The sequence below is a fragment of the Anneissia japonica genome, unplaced genomic scaffold (genome assembly GCF_011630105.1).
Source record: "Anneissia japonica isolate Jap-2015-1 unplaced genomic scaffold, ASM1163010v1 scaffold287714_len2871179_cov188, whole genome shotgun sequence".
Lineage (NCBI taxonomy): Eukaryota > Metazoa > Echinodermata > Crinoidea > Comatulida > Comatulidae > Anneissia > Anneissia japonica.
The window spans coordinates 512,572-522,433 of NW_022755542.1; the positions used below are offsets into that span (position 1 = coordinate 512,572).

The 9,862-nt window shown below is 34.7% G+C and overlaps 1 long non-coding RNA gene across 2 annotated transcripts in view; it reads right to left on the bottom strand.

Moving 5' to 3' along the window:
- Nucleotides 1–952: 952 nt before the first annotated feature.
- Nucleotides 953–9,862, bottom strand: part of LOC117123703 — a 35,732-nt gene continuing 26,822 nt past the window's right edge. For both annotated transcript variants that reach the window (XR_004447877.1, XR_004447876.1), the window contains exon 3: nucleotides 953–2,061. This is a non-coding gene — a long non-coding RNA (uncharacterized LOC117123703). The remainder of the gene's footprint in view (nucleotides 2,062–9,862) is intronic.

Below are 9,862 nucleotides of genomic sequence, written 5' to 3' on the forward strand. Positions count from 1 at the left end.
TACAGTGTAATGAATATTATCCGATGCTAAGAGAATCGGCTTGGGAGAGACCATCTAGTTTCAGATATGTAACGCAATGCGTTTAAATTGCTGTTTCGTGTCATCTGCTTTAAAGGTGTTGATCTTCATTGTAAGTTAGCGTCAGGATGCGTGACAATACTTGGGAATGTCAGTAAAATGTGGACGCAGTGCACTAGATTTACTGACAGACTGTCAAAAGAAGACACGCTGTCAAAAGAAGACACACTGTCAAAAATCATTGTACACTCAGTGATCCGCATATTATTACTATGTATCTCGTATGTACGCTGTACATACTATACATATTATATAAAACATCAAGGAATGGGAATATGTTTGAAGAATCGCTAAGGCCTAGATTCGAAATTCGAACCTGGGCCCATTATTTATAGGCAAACCACTTAACTAGATGGGCCACTGGGGCCGCCCTTGTTAGGAAGTCGAAACCGATTGGAGGCAATTTAATTGATTTCACACTTTATATACGCTGTACATTCAAACAATTTTTAAAAAAATTGAAAATTCACTTTCAATTATATACAACTATTTTCGAAATTATTACAATTCAATACAATACAGATCAATTAAAAATTTAAATTCAATGTCTATGGAAATACAATAGGCCTATCTTGTAAAGGGAAAGATAACAAAAGTATAATTATTATAATTTACATTATTGAAATTAATTGAAAATCTGTAATTTCATTTTAATTAATGATTACCTTACAACACTTTTATTTACAATTATTTAAATTGTATTATTTAAATTCAATGACACAATGATTATTCGAATACCTATAAAACAAACATCTCAAAATGTACAAACATTCAATATAGGCCTATATATAAGCTATGTTTAGGATAGTTTTTTTTTAAATTACAAAGAAATGTACACGCATGTACACAACGCATATTGTAGCCCGTATACAGGATATGCAAATTATTAAAATATAAACTTGTTTGATACACGAACTACTTTTGATAGAAATATAGTGATATTATACTTGAAAGCCCTTTAGATGTTTTATTAGGACAGTAAATGAGGACTATATAATATGATTAATTAGCACACGATGGTTTTGCTGCACGATGGTTAAATGTTCAATCAAAATACCGATTACGATGTAGGTAAAGGCTATATGAATTGTGATATTAAGGATAAAGGTATGTCTAGAGGGCGCTACTGCAAAACAAATTAAATTGAATCTATGAATACGTATTATAAGTGTTTTAAAACAATTATGGGTTCTGAATATATCTTTTTTATTTTGTTTTAAATATTCTAACAACATAAATGGCACTTGGTTTATATCTAAATATTCGTTAATAAACAACGACGTTCTTTTATGTACATGTGTTTTTTAGTTCATGAATAATGCTTAAATTTGTGGTAAAATGTGAAAGTTGGTGAAAGTAATGAAACTGTAATATAATCAGTCGCTATTACCGCATTTTATGATGGAACTATGTTTCTAAAATTAACCTAGTTGCATGTTTAATATGCTCTAATTTTGCCTGCTAAATTTGATTACATTTTAAATGTTTTGCAGTTCTGGAGTAATGCCATACTTTCACATTTGGGGATTGGTAACATACATATAATTTACTCTAAATAATAAAGTAATTAAACTTATTATTAAATGTCAGAATATTTCATTACATTACAGACTGTCAATATCGGTGTTTAGTTGTTATTTTTTCCGTTGTTGTTCCATCGAGTAGTTTCGGCTTATCATCTGTTCGTGTTTTATGGGGTGAGAAAGATGTCTTGTTGATTACAATGAAAATACTTCAGCGATTGCAATCGTGTTATGATGAATCACCAGGGAGTTCATTTGGTACATATAGAAACTGGCAGATCAATCAGAGAATGCACGTTACACATACAATAGAATAGAAGTGCTTCTGACGATGGTACTCATTACTACGTGCGGTGTATAAACTGCGATTATTACGCCATTAACTGCGACAGAACGTGGGATGCTTGCTAAATTCTGATTTCTCAAAGTGAATTCCTACTGACATCGTCCAATTAATGAACTTGTTGTCAAGAGAAAAAAATCAAAATAAGTCGTTGATGCGAATCAGGCCTATATATTCAAGATTAATTGATTTTTTTATTTCATTATAATCGCTTGCGCGATTGTGGAAATCGCATTGCGTACCTCCATCACGCATGTGCGTCAAAATAATCACTGAAATGCATGTGTACCTTATGTATCAATATGTAAAACGAGGCAACGACCGTCTTAAGTAAGTAATGTGGTGTCCCAGGTGTAAGGGAAAACCGTTATTCGTAGCATGTGGTTTTAGAAACAGGCCGTAAACGATTCTTGCAACTCAACAGTTCAAAACGATGTACGGTATACATAATTCTAGCATATGATAGAGGAAGCCATCATGTTCGTCCTACATAGTATTAACCCAGTTTTCATATGCAAAACTCCAGACGAGAAAGTATGCATACAATAGCAGAAGATTAATATTAAACAAAACCAGACTTCCCAAGTACTCGGAACATCATTGTTAGCAAGGGCGTCGATCCGTGGTTGAAAGGGGGAGGGGGAGAATTGCAAAAGAAGGAAGTCTTGGGTCATAGAGGGCCAGGGGACCGCGTAGGGCAGGGGGTGAATCCCCTGAAGTTCTGGTGTCTATAGCCTTTTATAAGTCGTGTCAAATTGATTTGAAAGAATGCAAATAATATTTATTTCCACACTACAATTTCAAAATACAGTGGCGGATCCAGGAATTCGAAATAGAGGGGGACTTTTACAGATGGTGTAGCCATCTCGGCCCAACCATGGTTGAGGCTGAGGTAAGAAAATGTATGATATGGCGCCTCCAGTTGGCCGGAAATGGCACTCTCATACGTACATTTGAATATATTTTTTTTTCTCCATTTTTAATTTTTTTGTAATTATGGAGGGTGGGCCGGCTGGGCCCCCTTCAATCTGCCACTGATTTTTTTTTTCAATTTACCTTGGTAATCATGTCCGCTTATATATTTCGTGCAAATTAACATTCATAAAAATAATGATTTATAATTTACTGATTAGCTTGTGACCTATACGAACCATGAAAATACTACAGTACTGTGTGTGGAAATACTACCGTCTAATTTACGATTAAACAGGACTAGGGAGATAAGAAGCACACAAATATTTCACAAATATAAAGGTGATTTACTTAATTTATCATTATCATGACGTCATAGCGAGATTGTGTCAACGTCAACAGTTCATTCGTAATTTTTTTTTTTTATTTATTCAGGTATAAACATATAAAAAACAATTACAAAACGGCAGCCGAAGCTGAAATGGTTTGCATCACAAAACCTATTCACAAAAAATTATTTACAAATGTAAAACAGCAAAATACAATTGCTGTTGTTCTTTCCATCCGCTTTGAAAAGAAGACTATAGAAGACTGGTGAAAAGTGGCAGGGGGTACAATTGATATGATGTCCCCCTACTTTGAAAAGTGGAAAGGAAGTGCCCCCCTGTCTCCCACCGATCGACGACCATGGTAGTTAGGCCTGTTTTCTACGAATACGTTGCCTAATTACGGACGTACGGAAATAGACAAAAAACAGGGGTGGCGCCACATCGAATTACAGACATTGGCCCCAAAAACGATCGGGCCCAGGACGATCGGGTCCATTTCAAAATAATTATAACACCATCTTGCTTGCACTCAAAGCAAATTATTGGGTGGTGCTACGGAAATGTTTCATTTAAATCTGAAGACATTGTTACGGAAATGCATTTTACGAACTTCTGAAGTCTGCCAAACTGTTTGCTTTCTAAAGTCAAAATACAAACCTGATATACATTATTATAGGCTTGTCATACATACATTCATACAATATATTTTATGTAACATGTCAGCGGGCATAATTTGGCTCAAATCAACAACAAATGAATATCCGGAACTGTTCAATTTCACTACCGGAATTTAATCACATCCGCCATGCTCATAGTAAAATAAGTAATGTATATTTAAATGTTATGGTACAGTATGTTATTACAATCCTATTCTTTAATATTATGCCAACCGCACTCACTGATGTATCAATTGAAAGACTAGGTCCTATTTTCATTTTAGAACAAGTTAAAAGTATTTTATTTAAAATCTTTTGCATCACCAAGTACTGCTGGAACTAATGGCCAGACTTTAATTTAAAAACCATAAAATCTCCAAATGTTTGCTATAATAACTCTCGCAGGATGATTATCCTAAGGAAGCCCGAGTTTTGCAGTGACAGTGATTTCGCTGGCAAATAACGGTATTTAGGTGAATTCATGAGAAAGTCAGGTTGTAGCTGTATCACCAGAATTTACAACTTGTTAGGTGCATTAACGAGCATATTCAAAATAATCTAAGCTATAGTAGGCCAAGAGTTGAAGAGTTGAGTGTGTTATGTTGCTGATACTGTATGTTCTGATTCTGTGCTACTTTAACTGTTGATACTGTAATTCTGTATATATAAAAATAAGTCATTAGGTTTTACTGTGATATACTTATTAGGCATCTGTAATGTAGTATAAACAGGATTTTAAAAAAGAATTTGTTAATTATTAAATTAATTGGTCGATTGATCAGATGGCCGGTCGATGATTGACTGGTTGACTTGACTGACTGTGACTGAATGACTGACTGACACGCTTTTTAGTTGAAATGTCCAAATTCAGTTAACAGGCCTATGAAATATTATAGAAAAGATTACATATCGGAATCGTTACCATAATGATTACCCAACATATCCTCAAGATGTCATGAATCAATCAAACATCATATAAATCAATCAAACGAGCAATCAGTCAATCACTCAATCAAATTGCGTTCACGTATTGAAAACCGTAGTCGCACGTATTGTTAGAGTATACCTTGGCGCCGTATCAGTATTATCACTCACATAGGATATAGAATAGTGGCAATTAACCTGCATTACTAAGGTTCATTTTCGAATACGAATACAAATATCAACTCCAAAAACAACCTGGTTCATTTTTGGAAAAGACTCATCTTACTCGCATCATGAAAATTCTCTATCATCACCATTCTCATTATCATTTTTATTATTCATGTAAAAGAACTTATTAAATATTTTTTAATATTATTTATATGTAAGTGCTTTATAATTACTGTAATTCTATGTTTCTAGTAATTGCGTTTTATGTATCAAGGACCTAAATTTAAATTAACCATGTTTACAAACATTTATGAATAAAACAAATCTTAATATCTTGTATAAGAATAACAATACAATACAATAGCAAGTCAATGACAATGGGAATAACAAAAGCAATAAAATTAAACTTATGAAAAACTATTAAAGAAAAAGAAGACTTCTAAATGATTGCCGATGATTGAACATTACCGCGCGATCCATTGCATTGCTTTAGTCTCTCAATACCTAGAGTTGCCGACATTAATTTGAACATTATACTGATTTAGACAGTTGATATTTATAAGATATCAATTTACTTAGTCTAATCAGTTAATAAGATGATACCTGAAACGATGTGCCGTCTAAATATGTTGATCTTAAACGATGTATTAAGCTGTCGTCCATTGAACTTATAGCAATAGTTGAACTAAGCTGTCATGATAAATGAGACAAAAATTCTTATTGGACATTGCAAGTCCCACTTGCCATGAATGCGTTAACCGCGCCCGGCGCGACGCAATACTGCTGCCTGTCGCGTATTCGACTATGCGTTGCCCCGCGCGCTACATTACAACCAATCATTGAATTGACAATTCAGAATTTCTTTTTAATTTTAACAGGCTGAATAATTATTTCTGCAATACATTGTTCCCGTTAAATAGCGTACGACGAACTAAACTGAGCATTCCATTAAAGGGCTGTATAGAAGCAGATTTTGGATTTCTAAAATATAATTTACTAATGAATACTGCCACCTATGGTATGAACAAAATGATATCGTTGCAGTTGCTGACGGTTGATTTTAGTTTGATACTTTTAATGTCAGGTCTACACCTTTTCTGACATAATTGCGGCCAATCACGCGTATATATTACGGAACTTTAACAGTTCAATACTTGGTTTAATGATACCTTGTTAGGTTTGGCTTACTTGGGCATGCGCTGAAGTAAGCTACTTTGAATTTTAAAATCTCCAGGCTGTAAACACATTCAGTGTTACTACATAATACATTACGGTTCAGACGCTTTAGGTCCACTAGAATAGCATGTTCTTCACATTATGACGTCACATAAATAGCTATAAAACATTAATTCCCTCGGGTTGATGACAGTCGTTAACTCTTAAGGACGGCAGACAGTATTTGCTGACATCGCTCAGAATTACTACTACCCCCTCTATCGGTAACAAATATTTCTTCAATCGCGGACGCACGCAGCTCCTGTGGCCAAAATAGAGTCCACTAAAACAAACGTGGGACAATGAAGATAGGTTGAGAATTTTAATTAATTTGTAGTCTTAAGTAAGTCTTAAAAACCACTGTATCAGATTGCCATTGTCAATACATTGCGCTGTCATACCAACATAAGTTGTAAACTAATACTCGTAACCTTTCACCTTCCCGTTTGTGACAGCTGTAATAATTGTGAAAATATCTTAACTCTAATCAGTTTAAGTAATTGCGTATAATCGACACAGCAGTCCTTTGGGTATATCATCGACAGTTAAAATAAAGAAAACATTTCCAAATGTGTTGGTATGTTATAAGCCTATAGGCCTATTCAGTCTGGGGAATCCGTGTTGATTGAACACACTGTAGCAATACTGCTACTTAGAGTTTATAAAAATGCATGTAAAACTAATTATTGATTGTCACCTTTTTTTTTTCTTCAAAAATTTTGAGTGTATGGAGGTTTATTGGTTTATTTAAACCCAATGTTTTTTAAGGAAATACTACCAGCATATTGTACATGCGATCTCTAGTGTTCAAGGAGTCTGGTTTATTCATGGATTTTCTCATTGCTATACTCATATAAAAAGATCAAAATTTATAAGCATTCAAATTTAGAATCAAATACAGACCTATTCAGTGTCTACTTCTGGAGTTTCAAACTTAACAACTGACCAATCAGAACTTGTTATCCAATAACCATAAATACGCGCATGTCACACAAACACAAGTTTACGTTATCCTAGGGTCGGTTCTTAGCGGAAAATATCGTTAAAGCTTCTACAGGTACTTATCTAATCATAGGCCTGCTAGCAATGCCGTAGCCAGTATTTTCAAATAGTGTGGGACAATCAATAATCAGGGTGGAGCCATTTTACGCTTAAATTCAAAAGAAGTGGACCCATTTTCGTAAAAGTGAACCTATTTTTACATTCTTGAGACGAGATGGGTTTATGGTTCAAGTTTGTTAGCTTTAATTTTCTGTTGATCAAACGTTTCTTAAATATTTTTTATCAAATTAGAACTTTTAACAGTAAAATCAAGTTTGTGATTAAAATGTTTGTAATTGGTTTGTTTTTGAGAGTATCTGTTACTTCTGTACTTTCATCATGTAAATGACTGCATTGTTAATGAGATGATTCAATTTGAATAAGAAATATATAAAAGAAGTAGACATACAAACTTATTTTAACAAAACTGCATTTGCTTCCAGGTTGTAAATCTTGGTGTTTTTTTTGTTGTTGTTGTTGGTTTTTTTTTTTTTTTTTTTTATAATAATATGGTGAACTACATCCACATTGTTTTAATGAATTTATAATGCAAACATTTATATTGAATGCTGTCAGAATTAACATTGAGAGAACAGTTCGGTCATCATGGAGCGATTGGCGTACCGAAAGCGGATGGCACATAGGAATACTAGTTGAAGGTTGCGACAGGTTCTCGGCTTTGAGGTTGGGGTTCAAAACCTTGCGCCGCACGTGGTCCATTTGCGTGTGTCTTTTAGAAATGCAAACAGTTCGTTACGTTTCTCTCCACCTAGGAGTGTATGTCAGTACCTTGTTGGCTTACTATTGCACTGATTGCAAAACTACAGCGTTATAAATTCTCCTCCGGAACTGTGTGTGTGTTCCATCTCAAAACTCACAATTCACCGTCATCAAATTCGTTGTCAGCATTCGTATAGTGTCTATCACGATGTGAATGCATTAGGTGGCCTATCGCTCCGAATACCATTCGATCCAATCCTATTCTACCAGCTGAGCTTCAAATCCGACGCCAAAACGACAAAGAATTATGCCTACTCCATGGTTGGCCTCCGAACTCGTAGTAAAATCAACTTCGGTAATCAGAAGTTTGGGTCCAAAGTCCGACGGTTATATTTCTCTCTCCGTTTCCAAGTTATATTTACCATACTGTAGGTCTATGCTAATTGAGAAGATAAACCTAAACAGACATTAGGCCTATGTATCCATGCTCTTTTCTTGTAGTGGCTACAGCAGCAAACTCTGTCAAATTCAATTCATCGCTCCATGCCTACAGGGTAAACATTGCCCTACTCGTAATAGGACTACTGCGTGACGAGCAATGTGACAAGTAGAGTTACCACAGAGCCAACCACCAAAGTCGCTGTACCGCAACATCACCTGTGCCCCACCCCTATTTCCACAATGTCAATACAATAAACTAATAGGATTTTGGAATTAGAAGTATGTACATTGAATTTTCAGAAAATGACATCAAACAACTCAACAGGATTCCGTAATGTGAACGTGTCATCTCTGATCAAAACGTAATGTTCAGTAACCTACCGTATGTCTATCAATGGTTAATCGCCTTATATATAGAACACATACATAAAGTGTAATCACGCAAGGTAAATGTTAAAATAACAGATGTCAGATTTTCTAATGACTCATTTAAGAAGTCAAACATCAAGCAGGGAAGTATCATAATTGCATTTCGCATGGCTGCGGCGGGAAGATCAAGACGGCTGTGACGTAACAAACTGAATACACGTAAACCATACCGGTGCACTTTCAATCCACGATGTTTTCAATCGTCTATAGACGTGATATCAACAAAAATTAATGATAGTAACATATCGAATATCTTAACTAACGATTACCAGTCACATTTGATTAAATGCTGCGTTTCATAAGTCTTTCTCTGTATCAGCGGTTATGACACTAATGGTGACATGATACTGGAAGGGGAGTGCTGTAGAAAAACTTAAATGTCGTTTTATAATGATCCAAAAAAACAAAGATTGTCAGATTTCCGGATTTCTTAATAGTTCTATAAAAGGGGATTTCTGACAGGAATAATTTTCATTAATGACGTTGAATCACACATGCTTACCTACATGTGTTACCATATATCCTAATCCATTTGCTGCTTTCATTTATACGATATTTGTATTAAGGTCTAGCTACCACTTATGAATGGCGATACATCGGATCCATCGAATCTTAGACCTATTATTGGTCTTTAATGAGGCTCGGTGAGTGGCCTGCTTTTAAGTCGTTTTACTAGGATTGAACCTAATTATAACCTCTCCGTACCCAATCATCACATAAGGCTCAAATATGTTTAAGAGCAACGAGATATGACATGGTCAGAAATGTCTTTTGATTACCATCAACATACCTTCGGATTTACATCTTTGTGGGTTTCTGAGCTCCTTGTCTACAACATGGTCTAGTTCATACTCTTGATTACCGTACAGAACACAATGACAAGGGTGGGACATGCCTGCATCTAAGTGTTACTCAAAGCCATAAGTGTGACGAATTATTAGTACACAACAAAATGATTTAGGGCGTTTTGCTTTTTAAAGCTTCTTGTTTCAATGTAACGACATATTATTATTATTATTATTATTATTATTATTATTATTATTATTATTATTATTATTATTATTATATTTATATATATATACT